The following is a 21,475-nucleotide window of genomic DNA, read 5'->3' on the forward strand; positions in this document are numbered from 1 at the left end:
CTACAGCACACTGCCACACAACATTCAGCTAAGATGACATCCATTTGGGCCAACACAGCACCTATTACTATCCATGTTTATTTTCATTACCCTTTTCTTAGTTGTATACCAAATTTATTCAAAGCTTATTTAAGATAGGATGGAATAAATGGATGGCTTATAAATTTATGATTGGGCCATATGCGTAAAGAAGATAGCTAACTTTTCCTATTTAACCTCTTTCATTCCTTCATCCCTGATTTCAATTAATAGAATCATGGAATGGCTTGGATTGGAAGGGACCTTAAAGATCACCCAATTTCACCCCCATCATGGGCAGGGACACTTTCCACGAGACCAGGTTGCTCCAAGCCCCATCCAATATGGCCTTGGACATTTCCAGGGATGGGGAAACCACAGCCTCTAACCAAAACTTCATACTTTGGTTAACTGGCCAATATTCTTAAGGCAAACTTGTAACTTTTATCTAGCACTTCTTTATTGCTGTTGGGACAACATGGCAATATAAGCAAGCAGATGATTGTCATTATAACAGCGAGAGACACGTAGTCACCAAACACAAAAACTTATCAGGCTGTTAGAAATACCTAATAAGGTAAAAAATACAGATTCAACTGAATTTCTCTAAATTTAACTCTGCTCTAAACCAAGGTTTTTGATCACAGTTAGCATGATAAAATATGCTATTATTACCCCAATCTGGTAATGAAATCTGTCAGTAGAAAAGACACTATAATATAATCAGCTCAAGGAAAGTGAAACTGTCATATCCATGCTGATATGTTCTCCTCAGACCTCAGCCACAGAGTGGCACAACAGTCTTCTTCATTCTGTCTCCAGTGTTTGATAAGAAGTAACAAGTGTTTTCAGGCAGAATATTCGTAACAAACTCCTCCTGAAATGTTTATATTTTCACCTCTGCTACTCCTGTCAGAGACATTTGGGGGTGTGATGTTGCATATTCAGCAAAGATTAACATTTGAAGAAAAATTGCCTGAATGAAACTGAAAAGAGGGAGAGAAGAAATTAAACCCTCTCCTGCCTCAGTTTCCCCACAAATCATGCCCGGATGACCCTCAGTGGTCTGGGGTGCAGGCTTCAAACCTGCAGCTGTCTAGCGACAGAGTGGTTCAATTCCACCTTTCGGGCACAAGACTGGGTGCTTGGGTCGGTTGGACGGTCAGGACGGACGGAGACGAGAGATCTCTGAAGTCAGATCTTGGAACATGCGGTTTATTGCAAAGGGCGTGGGTACAGGGGCACTGCTTAGAGCTGCCAGCTGCAGCTCGGAGCAGGCCCAAGAGAGCAAGAGTGTAAGCGGGTAAGTAAAGAGAGAGAGAGAGAGAGGAATAAGAGTGTCTGTGAAGTCCTGGTTACAATACAATAAATCATCTTCTGTACTGAATATTCTAATTGTCACTAACCAATCTAATACAAGATACAAATCCTATAGCATTTACATACAGCCTATAAGAGTTCTTATATTACCATAGAGTGTTACATCTTAACTTCTAAAAACTACTCTTTGGACCCCTTCTGCTGAGCTAGTAGGGTCTGCTCTGACCCTTGGACCTGCCTGCAAGCAGAGGGTATTGTTCAATCAAGAGGGGATTACCTTCAGTCGGCCATACCATTGTTTTCCAGTTGTTCAGTAACTAAGACTTGGTATCTCAAAGGTGGCCTTCATTTCGATGTCGCTTATAGTTTTCATATTCCCAAAATCTTTTGTCAGGCAATCATATTTATAAGGCTTTCCTGTTTCATCTTCCCCAACATAAACAACAAGGAGAGCTGAACAGTAATAAACATGCAAGACAATTTTTCTTGAGTACTCATGGATTACCAGTACCCTGGATTTTCCATGGAAAAATATACTCCATTAAAATTCTGTCTCAAGCCAAGAGAAGGGGGAAAGGGGGAAGAGAGAGCAGCATGTCCATCCATGGATGATAGAACAAGTTAAGTTATACCTTCCTTTAGAAATAAAGGTTCTGGCAGCAGGATGAGGAACAGAAGGGGGTATTTCTGCCACAGTTTCCTTATAGGGTGACACATGGACTAAAAACAATGGGAAGGATCTGACTGAACAACTTCTTTGCCCTGTCTACCCTATCACACCCTCACACATTGGCAAGAATAATGTGATGAACTACTGTAGTCTGGGGAGAAGGAGAAATTGAGCTGCCACCTGCTGCTATGGGCATTTATTAGACTTATCACAACTTCCTGCTTAATATTAGCATGAACTGTAATCAATTCAGCCCAGATTCAGATTTTTAGGGTAAATACTAAAGTGAACTTTCCAACCCACGCTACAGAAAGCTTATCACAAGTAGGATCTACATTTTCCTACTATCCCAAATGAGATGTCTTTCACCACGCAGTGAAGTCCAAGGTTTACCTGGAAACATCAGGGGCACCACAACTTCTCCTGGGCTGTATAGATACCCTCTACAGAAAGTTAAAACAAGAAGTTCTTCCTTCTGGAAAATTGAGCCTTAAAGACTGCTGCCTCCAACCTTGCAAACACACATCCTAATATTCTTATTCCTATAGATACACAAGGATTTGCAAAGATTTTCAAACTGAACAACAAAATACTTAGCGATTGGCATGGTGGTCAGTCCAAGGTTGGACTTGATGATCTTGGAGGTCTTTTCCAACCTTAATGACTCTGTGATTCCATTAAAATACAAAGTGCTGATACTGAATGAAATTGGAAACTGATTATAAAGGTAAGAATCAAATTACTGAGCTGTTAAATAAGATAGAGTTATCAGTTGTTAAGATGCACAAAAAACTCCATGTCTAAGCAACAAAGCTCTTCTCTTGTAATTCTTCAAATATCTCCAGGGAATAAAAACCAACCAAGCAACCGTGTCTAGAACAAAATGACTCTGTCCTATGAGGAAGGAGCTCATGTCAGCCCCTGGGTGCACTGCTAGGACAATTCTGGTTCAAGTTTCAAAACAGCGAATGACTGAGACAAAAGAAATGGGAATGAGAAAAACAAGAAACACGATGAAACTACTCTGCACTGTCCTCTCAGCTTCACTTGACGGCAAAGTCAGGATGAACCGTCTGTGGGTAGCTGAGAAATGACCTACCATTAGTTCTGTCACCTGCACTTTCAAAAATTTAATCAGATTTATTTTCCTAAAGTAGGAGTTCTGCAGAGAACTTAAAAGTACAAATCCAAATAATGGCATTCTTAAGTTATGAAATTTCCAGTGACAAAGACGCAGCCTTCTGTTGACAAATGGTTTCATAGTAAGGATCTGTTATTTAATATTCAAGGAAAAAAATCTCAACTAGAAAATCACAGAAATCATATGGCCAAGGAAAAAATCAGAACTTCCATCTCACATTAATATTAACACTACAGTATGTTCAGATAGAGAGACTGCTAAGAAACTATTTTATTTTTCACTATTTACATTGTTTTGTTATTGTTTCCCAGCTTGGGCATAAATAGCTCAAGCTATTTTATCAGCAGAATTCAATAACCTCTGTACTTTCCCTGTAACACATTTCATCTGTTATGTCAGGGTACTTCGCCCAGGTCAGTATTACTGTCTCCCTTTTATTCATGAAAAAACCCTAGATTTAGAGGTAAAATTGTATGGTTAAGGCTAGACTGTTGGGCAGGTGGAAATGTAAGCCAGACTTCTAGTGTCTTATCCACGTGACTGATTAACCTCATCTCATCTGTGCATGGAGAGCTCCATCCAAATGGCCTAATTTTTAGGCAGACCAGGATGTCTCCATGACAATGGGTGAAAGAAGTGAAGTATGAAACAGGGAATCCCAGTTGCGGTCTCTGCAATGAAGGAGGCGCAGGTGCCAGAATGGGTGATTGGGTAGTTTGTCTTTGGGTACAATTTACACTGCTTTGCTCTTGTTCAAACTGTACATAAACAAGAAGATAAAACCACTTGCCTGGGAAATAAAAATGGAAGCATCCTTATCTGATGCCCTTGGCCACGCAATGAGAACTGGACAAATTTCCCATGGCTCAAGCTACACCAGGTCAAATCTTGCTCACACTGCCCTTCGTACACCAGCCCAAGCTGGTCCCCCAGCTCAAGCCCGTGGGCTTCAAGAGGTGACTAATCAAGATACCTCCTCAACAAACAGAAAAATTAACTTTTGTTCCTCCTGTTAGCAGAGCAACCTGTTTTCATGCCCTGACTGTCCAGGCCATGGTGAGCCTGGTGGACCAAATTCTTGCTACTCACCAATTCCACATTATCACTTTTATCCATGAGGACCTTTTTCTTTGCTCCTTTTTTTTTCCAGTTTATCCAAAGAGCAAGCTGGTGCACATTCTTGTAAACCTCTAATTAACAAGTTGAAAAGACATTTTTCTGGAAATGTCTGATCTTTAAGCATTTTGTAAGAATTTAATCGATACAAGCAGAAATAATAATTTCAAAGATTATTTTATGAGTGCTGAATAGCAGCACTTTTGTAAAGATAAGTGAGTTTCTTATTTCTACATTTACAACTCTAAGCATTTTAATGAAAAAGGTCCATAAAATTCAAAGATAGCTCTGAATCTCCTCTATCTAAATCTACTTGGGCTTTTCTGGCGAGCCCCAGAAACACCTACAATGTGAAGGGATGAGGGAAAGTGAAGAGCTGAGTTTCAGTTGGCTTCAGTTTGATTGTATGCATTTAAGCCAGACTTACTGACTTTATACAGTTGGGGTTTTTTTTCAAATAAGAACAAATTCATCAGGTGTATTTCCTGCTGTCTAATTCACTGAACTTTACATCCAGAAGCATTTTGGGAGCTAACGATCTTTTGCTAACTCCTACCTCAAGCTCCAGCCCTGGACTGGAACAGACAGCTCAACCCCTCCATCCCTCAGTGCAGGAGTTATTGGATGTTAGGGACTGAGTCCGGAGAGCTGGCTGGATAAACGACGTACACCGATACGATTAAGCATCGTTCTTCCTTTATTGTTCAACTATGCCAACTTATATCTACTTTTGCAAAGATTAACGCCCAGTCCCTCTAGATGGCCTCTAATCAGCGTGGAAGCTGGCCAGTTGTACACCTTGCCAAGGACTCTCAGGGCTGCCTGCAGCCAGGTGCTTTCCAGGCCTGCCTGCAGCCAGGGGCCTGTTCAGGGGCTTTTCCTCAGCAACCTTGGGTTGTCCAATCTTTCCAGGGGTATCATATGCCCTTGTTCCATAAGGAATCCCTCTACACATCCCCTGTTTTCTTTTTGGGCAACCCAGGCCTGGTCGATAATCTTTCGCAGCCCTGCTTTGACGCAGGAAAAAATGCACCCAAATACTATCAAGCCTATTATAACTACAAATAGCAATCGTCAGCCTTCTACTACCAAGGTACGCAGCCATCCGGTGATACCCAGACCCTTAAGCCAATCTCTAATAGGGTTGTCTGTCTCCCAAAGGTTGTGCAGGCCCCTCTGGAGGTCAGAGAGGTGCTTGTGAATTGAGACAGAGTGGTCAGAAAGATTCATACAGCACATACCTTGGAAATCTTCACAGCCATAGCCGTGGGCTAATGTAGAAAATCAATGGCTGCCCTATTTTGTAATACCGCATGCCTAACACCAGTAACATCTGCGCTTAGCTCGTCAAGCATCTGCTAAGTTATGTTTAGTTTGTCCCTCTTCACCACACCGGAAACAGGCTACTCTGCCCATCCGGGAACCAGGAGATGGGCCAGCAGCCCTTGCCCCCTTTTTACTTTGCGCCCCTCCTGTCAGCGCTGTGGCGATGACTTGTCCCTGCTTCTGCAGGACATTCTGCAGCGTTGTGGTAAATGCAGCTGTTTGAGATGACTGCTCCACATGGCTAGCATGCACAAGCATCTCGTTTACTCCTGCTCCCTGGGGCAGCATGGCAAGAATTGTCTTAGTTTGCTTATTAGCATGTTCAAAGGCAAGGGTCTGGAACATTTGCTCTTGGAGCTCTTCGGAGAGCTCAGTTGTGTCCTTCAAGGCTGCTGACAGATGGTCAATGAACTGACCATATGGCTCTGACAGCCCCTGTCGGACTGCCCCGTATGGAGGAGACTTCTTCTTTTCAGGTACTGACAACAAGGCTTTGTGGGCAAGAGTCTGTGACAAGTGATGAATGATTGTGGGCAGGGTCAGCTGCGTCACCATCGCTCCATAAGCCCCACTCTCAGTTAGCATGTCAGCTTGGATTGCATACAGTGGGTCTTGCGTATCACCTTGGTGTTTGCTAGCTTCTTCTTGTGCTAGCTGCTTTCATGTTCGTTCCCAGAGCAGGAACTGTGAAGGGGTTAATAACAACTGTGCGATGCTGATGCAATCATTAGGACACAGGACTGTAAAGATAAACTGCACGATGCTCCGTGTAGCTTCGGACTGGAGACCGTGCGTGGTGACCGTTTGCTTCGCTTGCTGCAAGATCTTCCAGTCATGGGGCTCCCACCTTGTGGTGTGCCCCTGTATCAGTACAGGGCAGGCTAGAGCATCTACGGCCTGCCAATCTCCTTCAATGATTGCGTTACGGACAACTCTGTTCCATCTCCTTTGCAATGGATCAGTCCTCACCGTCGGGGCTGACGGAGGCAACAGCTGCATGTCCTCTTGCTGGGAGGGAAGGACTGTAGGCCCTGTGCCCGGTTCTCCCAATGGGAACGGAGGAATTCTGGTGGCCGTCTTGACCGGTGGGTCCACGGGATGCCACAGTACTGATGGTGTGGTTTCGCGAGCCCTAGACTCCAGCGCGTCCTGACGTGTAGACAATTCAGCAAGCTTCTTCATTACTTCATGCATCATCTCTCGGTGCTTCTCCTCCTCTTGGGGCTGACCCCCGGCAGCCCTGGCTGGCTCTGTCTCTGCAGGCGACAAAGCCATAGAGGCTGCTTCACAGTCGGATGATGATCCGCTGTCCAGCAGAGGGGGGTAGTGCGCTGCCGCTTTCAGCCAGCAGCCAGGACCACTTGCTTCTCTGCCCGCCTGCACCCTGCCCCCAGAGTCAGGAGGCTCTGCTTCCGCCTTTGCTTGTGTACTAGTTTGAAAACAAACCAGTGGGAGGCACCAAGTCAGAATAACAATTTAATGGGGAAGTTAAAGAAAAGGAAAGAAAAAAACTAAAAGAAAACACTGGTTCAAACTGACAGAGTCAAGATACAACCTGAGTCCCTGTTAGGCAGGGTGGTGGTAGCAGTCTGCTAGAATGGTGGCTGCAGTCCTCTGAAGCGGTGATCCTGTAGAAAAAAGGGTCTGCTCTTCCTCAGAAGGTCCAGTGGTGGCTGTGTAGCTCCTGTCCTCTGGAAATCCAGTGGAAAAGCCTTCTCTCTGGTGTTCAGCCTCAGCTTATATCCACGCTGGGATGCTTGGTTCCTCCCTCTGGGTGGAGCATCTCACAATGGGGTAATGAGTCATGAGGCCAAGTGTTGATTAGGCTCATTAACAGATGATAGTCCAGAGGGAGTTATCTATGAGTCATGCGGCAGGACAATGATGGGCCATTAACAGCAAGATAGTCTGGGGGGAGGAGGCAAGGAAACACTGCCCCACCTGATTTCAACGGCTGATGGGGATGGTAATAGAATACACTGCAACCCAGGACAGCTTGCAGTTCTCCCTCAGGCTTCTGCGGGGTAACTTCCTTCCCTGCCGGGTCCAGCAGCTCCCGCAGCAAGTGTACAGGCGCTGATGTCCCCTTCATCGGTCGACCCGCGGTCAGCCCAAAGAATTGTGCAACCCTGGACTCTGCCCTGGCCTCCAGCCGCCGCTCTGTGAGACCCCTCTCCTCTTTCTTTTCTGGGGCCACCACCCCCCAGCGCCTCCATGGCTGCTGCAGCCACCTTCCTCTCTGCTTTCATTTCTGAGAGGCTATTAGTCAAAGCTCTCCATGTTAATCCGAGAGCTTTAGCTTCTTTACCTTCCTTTCTACCCTCAGTTGTGAACTCCCATAGTCTGTTTCCAACTTCCCACCACTCTTCAGTCAAAAACAAAAGCGAAGTGCATTTCAAAAACCCTCGTTCCTGGGCCCATGTTATTAGGGCATAGAGATCTCAATCTTTTACAGTCTCGCCTCTCTTAGAGAGGATACTGGCTAGGAGACGAGTTGCAGCCTCGTACTCCATAGCTGTCTTACCTGCGGGGGCTCGCTCAGCCGCACGAGCTCCAGTCTCCGGCACCACTCAGCTTTTTGCCAGGACACTCCCGCTCAAGCTCTCCAGGCTCCTCACCACCGGTGCGATGATTTGGAGTCTTGCCGCATTTAGGCAAACCGCATTTAAGTGAAACGAACCACATTTAAGCGAAATGAACTGTATTTAAGCAAGTAAGATCACTCAAGTCCCTGCTCGGGCGCCAGGCGTTAGGGACTGAGTCTGGAGAGCTGGCCGGATAAATGGCACGTACACCGATACGATTAAGCATCGTTCTCCCTTTATTGTTCAACTATGCCAACTTATATCTACTTTTGCAAAGATTAACGCCCAGTCCCTCTAGATGGCCTCTAATCAGCGTGGAAGCTGGCCAGTTGTATACCTTGCCAAGGACTCTCAGGGCTGCCTGCAGCCAGGTGCTTTCCAGGCCTGCCTGCAGCCAGGGGCCTGTTCAGGGGCTTTTCCTCAGCAACCTTGGGTTGTCCAATCTTTCCAGGGGTATCATATGCCCTTGTTCCATAAGGAATCCCTCTACAATTGGATAATGAACACATGTGGCCTGGGACACAAGACACTTCCCAACTCCCATCTTCAGTGACCTCCACAGGCAGACAGGGATCTGGCATGTCAGGGACACAGTTTTGGTTGAGCAATCCACAGATGCTCTCAGAGGGGAATGCAGCAGGCCCACTGTGGAGGGGACCTGCAATCTCCATTGGATAAGTATCATCCAGCAGCACATTCCAAAGGGTCACACTTCAAATTGCAAAAACAGGTGAAGGGATCCAAATTAAATCCTTTTCACTGGTCAGTTTACTCACTAAGAAAATAGTAATAACTTAAAACAGGAAAACCAACTTGTCATAGGTTAGCAAGCATAGTCCTGGAAGGGATGTCCTTGCTAAGGGGTGCTTACAGTTTCCTCTGGGAACTGATAGAACCTATCAGCTGGCCAGTTTGAATATGGACAATTCTCTAAGCCACTTAAAGTTGTGGCTCAGTTGTTCACCTCTGTGATCCACATTTAAGAATAGGCAAACTTCCCCCCCCAAGCTCTCTCTCGTTTCCGGCGCTGGCACAGGTGGCTGCGGGGCCCGTGTGTGGCCCAGCGGGCCTGGCCAGGCCCTGCTTGGGCCAGGCCGGGCCGGGCCATGGCCATCCTGGAGTCGATGGACCTGTTCCAGCCGTGGAACCCCCCCCACTGCCTTGCCGTGGGCAGCCGGAGCGGCTCGGCTCTCCCCCCTCTCCACTGCGATAAGAAAAATTCAACATTCCAGCTGCAAAGCTGCAAGGCCGAGGTGAGATTAACCCTTTTACTGCTGTGAAGAGCTGAAAACCTGAGGGAAGAGAGAGAGGAGATGCTTAAAGCTGAAATTCTGTTGTGAAGCTATGATATATCAGAGTATCCTGTTGTAATTTCATGAAGATATGGAGGGTGGAGTGTTCAACTCGTAAGCAAAAGCACCTGCGCCGAGATAGGCAGATGCTGACGCAGCTGTAATTTCATGAGAAGTTTGGACAGGGAGAGATGAACCAGATGAGGACTTTTGCTCCAAACGGGAAAGTAGAAAACCTCAGTCCCTAGAGATGTTCCCAGAGATAGTCCTAACGATGAAGATGATGAAGACCCTTTGCTCCCAGGGAAGGAGAAGGGCCTCTGTTTTTGTTTCTGAATGGCTCAACCTTAAAATTGCACCCCAAAAACCTTCAAGAGTGGACCCTCGAAAGCAGTTGCGGGAAAAGCTGCAAGTCGAGGGAAAGGACTCACACGCAGGCAGAGAGACTCCTCTTCCTAAATGGACTGAACAATATTTGGAAGTGGGTGGCTGTCTCATTGTGATACTGTTTTCATTTCATAGCATGAGCAAGAAGAGACTTCTCTTTCTAAATGGACTGAACAAGGTTATTATGGAAGTGGTAAACAGACTGAACATCTTAAGGATTGTTTTTTTACATTGTCAGTGGGAGAAGGGAGGAAGGTGGGGGGAGGAGGAGAGTTCTGAAGGTGGTATAATTTTTTTTTCCTCTTTTAGGTCTGTTAATAAACTTCTTTATATTCTTTCAAGTTTGGTGCCTGCTTTGCATTTCTCCTAATTCTTATCTCACAGAAGATAAACAGTAATGAGTATTTTGGACCAAACCACTACACAACTCAAGCCCCCAAGCAAGACGACACAGTTGCATTAAAAGACAAAAAAAAAAAAAAAAAAGCAGTTCCTCCCATTCAACCAAAAGAAAATGAAAAGTTTGGGCAATATTGCCAAGTGCAGTTAAAAAAAAAATCACTTATCACCGTCATTTCTATTAATACCTTGTACTGTAACTACAGGAGCAACCAACAGGAGTTGGATTCAATGATCCTTGTGGGTCCCTTCCAAATCAGTATATTCTGTGAACCTCCTATGATTGTTCTGCATTAAATCAACACCATCCCAGGACAAAGGATCTCAAAGACAACTGAAGGACAGAAGTGTGGGGAGAACAGCAAGTAGAAGACATAAGAAGTGAAACAAAGGAGTATGGCATGGACAGAGAATAAGTATTCAAAGGATGAAGTCTAGAGATGGTCAGAGGATAAAAGAATGCTGAGGCAGAAACAAGCATGAGACCTACATTGTCAGTGATCAGACTATGGGCCATATATTCAGTTTCCAGCTATTATGTTATGACTTATTTCGTCAATCCCTGAGTTTTCAAATCTGGGACTATTTGCGATTTAAGCAAACTTCTGCCTTTCAGTCCTGAATGAATACACACGCACACACAAACACATACACAAACACACACATATATACGTATGTATCTAGAGATGTGTATCTCTACTTTACTGAGAAGTATTTGCATTTTACTCAGTTTGGGTACATACATTTGTCGAACGATTGCTATGCTTGCTTTGAATTACAAATTGCTTTCCACACTCCTTTGGATGTACTAAAGAATGCTTAAGGACTTATTGCTACAATTCATTATCTGTACAAACTCATTGCAGAGCTTGTGTCCATGAGCAGTTTAAGATTAGAACACAGATGTAAAGCTGTTAGGGGACATAACTCCCATTCCAGAATTACACCAGGATAAGTAAAATCACTCCAATCAGTCACTGAAGAGAATCAGACTCATCCAGTAACAGAAGGTTAAAGAGACCCATAGTTCTACAGCACATTACCAAAATAAGAGCTTTGTTGGTGTGACCCAGCCCACTGTGGGGCTGGGGCAGCATGGTGCCAATCAATCCCAGCCCATCCCCTGGATCAAGTTTCCCGAAGAGGCAGACTCAGAGGGTGGGTCGATGGGCGGCTCAGAAGCCTAAGCCGCACCCCCCCGGGCGGTGCCTGGGTACAAGCCTCCTTCCCTGGTTCGGGAAAATTCTTGGTTATTCGGTTGTTCATTGGCTCTCTGTTATAACTCCCGCCTCTCAGTTTCCCCCAGTGGTTCATGTTACATTGTATCCTCCCCCTGGCTTGTAACTCATTGGTTGTTTTCCCCTTTCACCGCGGTTTTCAAATTGCCTATAAAACTGAGGACAAGCCTCAGGCGAGGATCCCATCGCATTCCATCCCTTCCAAGCTTGTTCGGGTTGCGAAACTTCTAACAATAAACCTGTTAGGAGTCAGACCAGAACAGCCTCTCTCTTCCTTTGTCTCTGAGCTGACGTGAGCCGATCCCATCAGCTCCTGCCGTGTTTCCTCTGCAAAAAGCCAGCTAGCTCAGTCAGCAGCTCTTTTCCTGATGCCCAAGTTGCTTCAGCGATGCACAGAAGAACGCAGTTGGACTGTCTCTGACCTGGGGCACGCCAGAGCTCGTGCCTCGAACACAAGTACTGCGTTAGGCTGGCACACCAAGTGTGGGGCTCACGCGAGTGAATCCCTGCGACGTCGTGGCTGTTGGTGGACAGCGATAAGAAGTGTCTTTGGACCTGCCAACGCCTCTCAGTGCAGTCTGCTCTGTTTTAGGAGCGGTGCCCTGAGAGAAGACTGCTAACTCCCACTGATTCTGCACTGAACTGGCTTTGGAGAGCAGCCGTGCCTCAGAGAACCCCACCTGTGCTTTTTAGTTTGGGACTGGACACCTTTTAACTGATTTCTGAAACTTGTGTGAGTATCCCCGGTCCCTGATACTTTGTTTCTTTTTTCATTTTGCGGGTGGCGGGTAGAAGAAGTGCTGAGAGAGAGATGGGAACAAATCTCCCATAGCCCCAGTGAGAGGTTTTTCTCCAAGTTGTGAAATTCCTTGAAGTTAGTGGTTTTAAATTTTCAAAGAGTCTGTTAAAACAGTTTGTTCGCTGGCTTTTCTTTTACCTTCCTCAAGTGTCTCCCACAAATTTAAAATCTCCTGCCTTCTGGCAGGCTGTGGGGGATAAGATTACTGATTTAAAGTGAAAAGGGGACTCCTCTGGAGAAAAATTCTTTCCTCTAGTTCTAGTCCTTCGGGACTTGCATAAAATGGATCAGAAAGTAAAAGAAAAGCACAAATCCCCTTGCAGTTCTTTCCGTATCCCTCCTTCCTCCCCTCCTGCTCCTCATCCCACTTCCCCTTCATTGGAAAAACCGAATGGGGTGATATGCCCAGACGCACAGAGTTGCTACCTTCTCCCTGACCCCTCTCGGTCTTTTCAGCCACTCTGTTGGGGTAGCTCTGGCCAGGCTACCTCAACCTCTTCCCAAACCCTGTATCCCTTGCCCTCTTCCCCAGCTGTAAGCCCAGAAAACTGTTCTAAACGCTGTTTGCCATTGCCCCCCCCCCACTCCACGTGTCTGAACAATGGCACTGACCGTATGGCACAGTTCACCCCTCCCCCCTTCTTCTTCCCACAGTCCCTTTCACCCTCCTACCCCCAACCCTTTCCTATCCCCACCCCCAGACGTGACGTCACCAGGTTCCTCCCACACATCAGGTACGACCCCCTGTGTCAGGAATCCCCGCCCATCCTGTGACCACGCCTCCTGATCCTCCAACCCCGCCCCCTGTGGAGGACTTCCTGGTTCCCACGCCCCCTCTTCCGGTTCCCACAGGGTAGAAACCGGAACCGACGCCATCTTGAAATCGGGTCTGGGAGTCCCCTCAGCCCCCTCCTACCCCTTTGCTGCTCCTGTAACATATGATCGAACTGGCAATAATCCCACATGGAAACCTTTTGATTCTGCAGGGCTGAAAGAGCTTTGCAAATCCAGAAAGAATTTGGGAGGGAGAGTCAGCATTTTAAGAACCTTCTTAAGATAACTCTCACCAGTACAGTGATTTTGCCACATGACCTCAAAAGCATTTTCTGCTGCTTGCTTTCCCCATCCGAATTTCAAATGTGGGAAGAAGGTTGGAGAAAGCAACTGGGAGAGGTCCTCCCTATTTTACTGCAGTATCCAAACAATGCCGGGGTTTCTATGGATCACCTTACCAGTGAGGGGTTATTAACCAAGCCCCAGAACCAGGCTCAAAATACACCAGAGCTGGTCCTGAATGTTATAAAGCAAGCAGCTCAGCAAGCGTTCTTAATGATGCCCCCTAAATTAGCACCTCAATTGAATTATGCTGAGATTCGGCAACTACAAAATGAGCCATTTATTGATTTTGTAGATAAACTGAGGCTCGTAGTGGAAAGACAAGTGGAAGATCTGAAAACAAGGGAGCATATTATAATGCAAATTGCAAAAACTAATGCTAATAATGCTTGTAAAAGAGTGATTTGGGGTCTTCCATTCGAACCTCCACCAACCTTAAGTCAAATGATTCGTGCTTGCACAACATGGGTGCCAACTCATCAGCCAAATTTAAAAACAGGGGAAAACTTCATAGGAACTGCAGCCACTGCTGATGCAACAGCATCCCAGGACAAAAGAAATGCTAATTGGGTCTGCCACAGGTGTGGCAAACCAGGGCACTTGGCCCAAAACTGCAGAGCTTCAGCTCCAATTAATCAGGGTTCCCGAGCTGTCTCCCCAGGGCCTGCCACCGATGGGATTCAGCCAAAAAACTGACAGGACCGAATGGATTGGCAGGGCCATGTGGGGGAATGAATCAAGAAACTGCCACCAGGAAAATGTTACCACGACCACTGCAACTCAAATGGTGACACCCCAGAGAATCGTTGTGAGTTGCGAGAATCTGAGAGACTGTATATTGTTTGTGTTAAAAGATGTTGTACATTCACCAGCTGACATTTGTGTTACCCCAGAAATTGTTCAAGTGTGGCCACAAGGGTTCTTTACTGTCAATATCCAGTGTGTTAATCCTCCCTATTTTCTTGCTGCTAACCAAGTTGTAGCCCAAGCTATTCTCATGCCCAGTAGTCCGCCACAGGACTACAACCCCTCTGTCTTCTGGGCTGAGGTAGTTGGAAACAACAAACCCATTCTTAACTGCAAACTGTCTTGCCAAGGCTCGGACATCAGCCTGGCAGGAATGATGGACACGGGAGCAGACATGACAGTCATTTCTTCCCACAATTGGCCGTCACACTGGGAGCTGCAGCTGGCAGAAGGTATCGTGATGGGTGTGGGGGGATCTATATCTACCCAGAGAAGAAAGGCAGTTGTCCAAATTGATGGTCCAGAGGGACAAATAGCATCAGTCCGTCCTTTGGTACTTGACTCTGGATTTACATTGTGGGGCAGGGATCTCATGTCCCAGTGCGGCGCTCTAGTCGAAATTCCATCTCAACCCCAAAATTTTTAGTAAAGGCCACTGTGGAGCGCCCCTTCCAGAAATTAAATTGGATCTCTGACTAACACGTCTGGATGGATCAGTGGCCTTTGAAAAAAGACAAATTGAAGGCGCTCACCGCACTCATTGAGGAGCAATTGAAAAAAGGAAATATCAAACCATCTAATAGTGCTTGGAATTCCCCCATATTTGTAATCAAAAATCCTGGGAAAGACAAGTGGTGCCTCCTACAGGACTTGCGGAAAATAAATGCAGTCATTGAGGACATGGGACCCCTGCAGCCTGGAATGCCTTCACCCTCCATGCTCCCCAAGCAGTGGAAGGTAGCAGTAATTGATATTAAGGACTGTTTCTTCCAGATCCCTCTCCACCCAGATGATGTACCCCGGTTTGCCTTCTCGGTCCCTTCCATCAACCGAAAGGCTCCCATACAGTGCTACCAGTGCCGAGTTCTGCCGCAAGGCATGAAAAACTCACCCACCATCTGCCAGTGGTATGTAGCTTGCATTCTGTCCCTCATCCAAAAGTTAGCAGCAAAGGCAATAGTGCTCCACTATATGGACGATGTTTTGGTGTGTGCTCCTAACCAATCCTATTTAGACTGGACATTAGGGAAGGTAATCGAGGCCTTAGAGGCAAATGGATTTGAGATCCAGGCTGAAAAGGTCCAGAAAACCTCTCCATTTAAATACCTTGGACTAAAAATCCATGAACAGACTGTAGTTCCCCAACAAGTCAAAATTAATGATAACCCTAAGACCTTGCAGGAACTCCATCAGCTCTGCAGGTCCATAAATTGGGTGAGGCCACTCCTAGGGCTGACAACAGAAGATCTCACTCCTCTGTTCAACCACCTGCGAGGGAAAGATGACCTCACATCACCTAGGCATCTAACAGAGGAGGCGAGACAGTCCATCTGTAAGGTACAGGAAGCGCTGTTGTCCCGGCAGGCACACCGCTGCGCCCCAGGTCTGCCTTTTCAATTTATTGTATTAGGGGAAATGCCATACCTCCACGGACTGATATTTCAATGGGACGAGGTGCAGAGTGATCCCCTGTTAATCATCAAGTGGGTTTTCCTCTTGCACCAGCCATCAAAAAGTATCACAATGCCACAGGAGCTCATGGCTCAGTTGGTGATGCGAGCTAGATCCCGCTCCACACCCTTGCAGGGTCTGACTTTACATGCATCCACTTATCATTGGCAACCGATTCACTTGATAACCTCCTTCAAAACAATGAACACCTCCGATACGCCCTAGACAGCTACACAGGCCAAATTTCTATACACCATCCAAAACACAGACTGTTTACTTCAGTCTTCAAACTGATTCCAAAAGAAATTCAAAGCAGAAAACCATTAAGTGCCTTGACAATCTTTTCAGATGGCTCCGGACGTTCCCGCAAGTCTGTCATCACTTGGAGGGATCCCCACACTCAGAAGTGGGAGTCTGTTGTGCAGGTAGTTGAAGGATCCCCACAAGTGGCAGAACTTGCAGCCGTGGTCAGAGCATTTAAGCGGTTCAGTGAACCATTTAATTTGATAACTGATTCTGCCTATGTAGCAGGTGAGTTTCCAGGGCAGAGAGAGCCTTACTAAAGGAGGGTGCAAACCCAAAAATTCCTAACTTGCTTTCAAAATTGATTCAACTGATCTCCCACCGAAAGCAACCATTCTATGTCATGCATGTGAGATCACACACTGACCTGCCAGGATTTATTGCCGAAGGGAACGGGAGAGCAGATGCCCTAGCAATGCCCATTGAGTTAGTGAATCTGCCTAGCAGATTCTAGCAAGCCCAGCTGAGCCATGCAATGTTCCATCAAAATGCTCCAGCTCTCATCCAAAAGTTCCACCTCACTAGAGACCAGGCAAAAGCAATTGTGGTGCCATGCCCCAACTGCCAAAAACATCAGCTTCCATCATTAGGCCAAGGGGTTAACCCCCGAGGCCTAGACAGTTGCCAGGTATGGCAAATAGATGTCACCCACTTCCCCCAATTTGGCCGCCAGAAATATATTCATGTTTCTGTGGATACCTTTTCTGGTGCAACCTTTGCCTCAGCCCACTGTGGGGAGAGGGCCAAAGATGTCGTCAACCATCTAGTACAGGCCTTCGCTGTGTTGGGGACACCAAATAAAATAAAAACTGACAATGGCCCAGCATACACCTCTGCAGAGTTAAAAACATTCATGAGTGAGTGGGGTGTGGATCACATCACTGGCATCCCTCACTCGCCCACAGGCCAAGCCATCGTAGAAAGAAAGCATCAAACACTAAAAAGACTGCTAGAACAACAAAAAGGTGGGAATGAGATTGCTGCCCCCATCATAAGACTTTCCAAAGCGTTGTTCACTTTGAACTTTTTAAACTGTTCCTATGAGGAACCCAACCCTCCCATCCTGAGACACTTCACAAACTCTGCCAAACATAAACTGACTGAGAGACCTGAGGTCCTAATAAAAGACCCTGATACTTTACAAATACGTGGCCTGTACCCCCTAGTCACCCAGGGTAAAGGCTACGGATGTGTTTCCACCCCAGAGGGTCCAAGATGGATCCCTGGGAAGTGGATCAAACCCTTTTTGAGACCACCTGTGGATGCCAAGCAAAGGAAAGAAGCTTCCACAACCTGGAAAAGAAGAAAAACCAAGCCACCTGGAAAAAAGACTCCTCCTCCAGGCCTGAAAAACAAACCCTCCACCTCCCAGTCTCCTTAAAATGTGTCTCCCTTCCCAAAATGACCCCCCAGTTTTGTTTTGAAAGAGGGGGAGTCCAAGGGAGTCATTGTTATTTAAGTTAATTGTATTTGTATTAATTTTATTTGTGTTATACTTTTCCTAAAGTTACCACCCTTGACTGTGTGGTGACCTCCTACCTGCTGCTGTCCCACTGGCTGCTGCAGCTCCTCCTGTGCCACCACCAACAAGGCGAGGCATGGATCATACCGCAGCCACAAAACAACGTGTGGGTATCGCTGGCCAAAGCCCTCAACCAGACAGGAATATGCTTGGACACGGGCAGGGTGAAGGACCCAATGTCTTCCTGCCTTGTTGGTATTCCCTTGCACGCTGAGGAGTTTGTTGCCTACACCCACATCCTCCAGCCCCACCGCTGGGACCGGTGGATGCGGAAACTTCCAGTAGCCATACAGGAACCCCAAGAATTAAATCTTAAGGGGTCTGCTGGGGCAGCCTTTTGTTTTAACTCACACTATAGCAAACCAGAACACCAATTCCCAGTCAGCCCTTTTAACAGAGTCTATAAAACCCAGAGTTGGTGTCACAATATGGCTCTGTCGGTTTCCAACTCCATCAGTCACAGCAAGGTGCTGCCAGAGGGTTTATTCTTAATCTGTGGAGACCGGGTGTGGAATGGAATCCCACCATTTCTCATAGGAGGCCCCTGCACTCTGGGGCATTTGACCACTCACACCCCAGACAGGGCTCAACTTCTCAAGTGGCAAAATTCAGCTAATCAGGCTGGGTCAATTTACAAAATCCCTGATGATTGTGAGAATTCGGTCACTAATTGACCTCATTCTAAAAGAGTTATCATGTCAATTTTTATGCCATGGGTGGCGGCAGCTAAGGCCCTTGGAGAACTTGAGCAGATTTCTTGCTGGCTAGGGAGAAGCGCCCAAGCCACGTCCTCCATCCTCAGCCAGCTTTTAGCTGAGGAAGAAAAAACAAAGCAGGTAACATTACAAAATTGAGCTGCCGTCGATTTCCTTCTCCTCACTCACGGCCACGGCTGCGATGAGTTTGAAGGACTCTGCTGTATAGACTTTTTGTCAAAGAGCAAGTCCATCCATGCTGAAATTAAGGAAATTCGTGCCCAAGTTGACGACCTGCGTGCAGAGGGCAGCGACTGGTTTAAAAACATCTTTTCCACCTCCAGTCTCTCTTCATCCACTGGGAGCTTCAGCAGCTGGATTCCTTCCATTATCAAGGACATTGTTTGGGTTTTGTTTATAGTGTTGTTAATTTTATTAGCCCTTCCAATTTTTAAGTGTTTGGTTTTGAAATCCCTTAAGCCTTCCCCCTCATTTCAAGGTAATAAAGAAGGGGAAGATGTTGGTGTGACCCATCCCACTGCGGGGCTGGGGCAGCATGGTGCCAATCAATCCCAGCCCATCCCCTGGATCAAGTTTCCCAAAGAGGCAGACTCAGAGGGTGGGTCGATGGGCGGCTCAGAAGCCTAAGCCGCACCCCCCCGGGCGGTGCCTGGGTACAAGCTGCCTTCCCTGGTTCGGGAAAATTCTCGGTTACTCGGTTGTTCACTGGTTCTCTGTTATAACTCCCGCCTCTTGGTTTCCCCCAGTGGTTCATGTTATATTGTATCCTCTCCCTGGCTTGTAACTCATTGGTTGTTTTACCCTTTCACCGCGGTTTTCAAATTGCCTATAAAACTGAGGACAAGCCTCAGGGGAGGATCCCATCGCATTCCATCCCTTCCAAGCTTGTTCGGGTTGCGAAACTTCTAACAATAAACCTGTTAGGAGTCAGACCAGCCTCTCTCTTCCTTTGTCTCTGAGCTGACGTGAGCCGATCCCATCAGCTCCTGCGGTGTTCCCTCTGCAAAGAACCCAGCTAGCTAGCTCAGCCAGCAGCTCTTTTCCTGATGCCCAAGTCGCTTCAGCAACGCACAGAAGAACGCAGTTGGACTGTCTCTGACCTGGGGCACGCCAGAGCTCATGCCTCGAGCACCAAGAACTGCATTAGATTTTAACTCAGGAACATATGGGTTTGTTGTATCTCAGCTGAACAGTCCAATTATTTGAGCTCAGCTGACACTGCATTGCTGGATTATTTGAAAACTATTTTATACTGACATCAATACTGCAGCACAAATATTGTGTTCCTGCAATGAATTATGGAAATACTAATCTTTTTAAAGAACATATGCATCTCTCTAAGATCTAGGTCTTCTTCGTGTTGCACCTAAGCTATTAAAAAAATGGTTTTGTCTGTTATGTGTTCAATATTGGCAACAACAGTTTTACAGAAAGGATTTTTAATGTGCTAGTGACAGGGGAACAGATTGCTATGGCAACAGCAAAGATGAAAATTCTTAACCTGAATGGATCATCACTGAAGTAATTGCAGGGATTTTTTACCCTTTCTACATCCATTTTACAACTCGAATGCTTCATTCAACCTTGAGCTTGCTTTATATAAATGCCAAGTACTATATGCAGCCTCCAAGTTGATTTGATCTAAAAGTTGCTGCCCCTTCCCTCACAAATCCCAAATAACTGCTGTCCTCTAGCGCACCTAAACATCTGAACACTATCATTTTTCCATAGAGTCCACCAAAAAAAGCACCGGGCCCTTGGACATAACTTTGAGGCTCCTGTAACGCATATTCAGATACATATTTTTTCTTTCCTTCTAGACTCAACTTGCATAAAAATCTGTGGAAATCATTCTTCATTTTCAAAAATATGATAAAATCACTGTGCATGGTATTTCCAATAAACTGGTGGAATAAGGTATCAGCTTCACATTTAATTGTATCCTAAAGAGGCGGTTATTTCAGATGCATATTTTGTGTAAACAGTAATTTAATTGGAATTTCATAGAAATGTAAAGATTTATTTTACAGGTTTTAAAAGCGTTTGTTCTCCCCAGTTCCTCTCCCTTTACTCAGAATTCATTATCCATGCTTTCATATGCAATTTATGATTGTTACAAAGTAGACAATTGGAAATACATATCCTGTTGCTTTTTCAAAATACCAATATTTTTGAATCCATCCTTTCTTTGTGTATCAAAAATACCATTTAAAACAACTCTCCTTATAGCCAATTAACAATGACTTGGACTTTTGCCCTGGAACAGCTCTCTCTGCATAGGGGTAGCCACAAGCAGTAGGAGGCAAAGTACCACCTTAAATTCCACACCTGCTTTGAAAACCAAATTCGTAGTTGTTGCTGAGGTTTTTGTACTCATCCCTTTTATCACCACTCATTTGCAAGGAAGCCCAAGGTGGTATTACAGCTCATGCAGGTATCAGAAGAGAATATGCAGAGATGAAGCAAGCCATGTTCTGCTTTTCCTGTGGCTCTCAGGCTTTTCAGAGCACCACCCAATTTATCTCTCCTTTGACCATAGGATTTTCAGACCACTATCTCTACTCCTTGCCACTTGCACATTGCCATCAGGGTGCACTGAAAAATACAAACTCTGAACACATTGTAGGTATGTATTCTAACTAAGGGAAAACACAATGAATACAGTCCACATATTTCCCCATTTCAGAAATCCCACTGATTACTTACACAAGGAGACAGCTGTGCCAAATGCCTATTCCTAAACACAATTTCCACCATATTATTTACTGGTCAGTAGTTTTTTCAATGCACCATTATTTTTATCAAAAGAATTATAAATTATTTATACATATATTATAAAAATAAATTATATATATATGTAAAAATTATTTTTATTAGGATTTTTTCTGCAGGCATTAGATCATACTCTAAATTTCTGAATTGAAAGAAAAGAAAAAAGAAAAAGAAAGTTTGGGTGTGTGAACTGCATTAGCATGCACATACCTGTTCTGTGATTTGTAGCCTTATTCAGAAACCATATTCAACTAATTAAGTCTCCACCTCCTGCACAAATGAGCATAATGTCAGTGAGTTGCAGCAAAACTCAGCAGCTGTGATCACACCTATAGTC

The 21,475-nt window shown here is 45.7% G+C and overlaps 1 protein-coding gene across 3 annotated transcripts in view; it reads right to left on the bottom strand.

Annotated features, from left to right (window-relative positions):
- The window catches only part of PHF21B (PHD finger protein 21B), a gene marked incomplete at both ends in the record, with an annotated part of 188,857 nt that overhangs the window by 39,871 nt on the left and 127,511 nt on the right, over positions 1-21,475 (bottom strand). The gene's annotated exons all lie outside the window — the stretch shown is intronic.

The sequence above is a fragment of the Coloeus monedula genome (assembly GCF_965178545.1).
Source record: "Coloeus monedula genome assembly, chromosome: 4".
Lineage (NCBI taxonomy): Eukaryota > Metazoa > Chordata > Aves > Passeriformes > Corvidae > Coloeus > Coloeus monedula.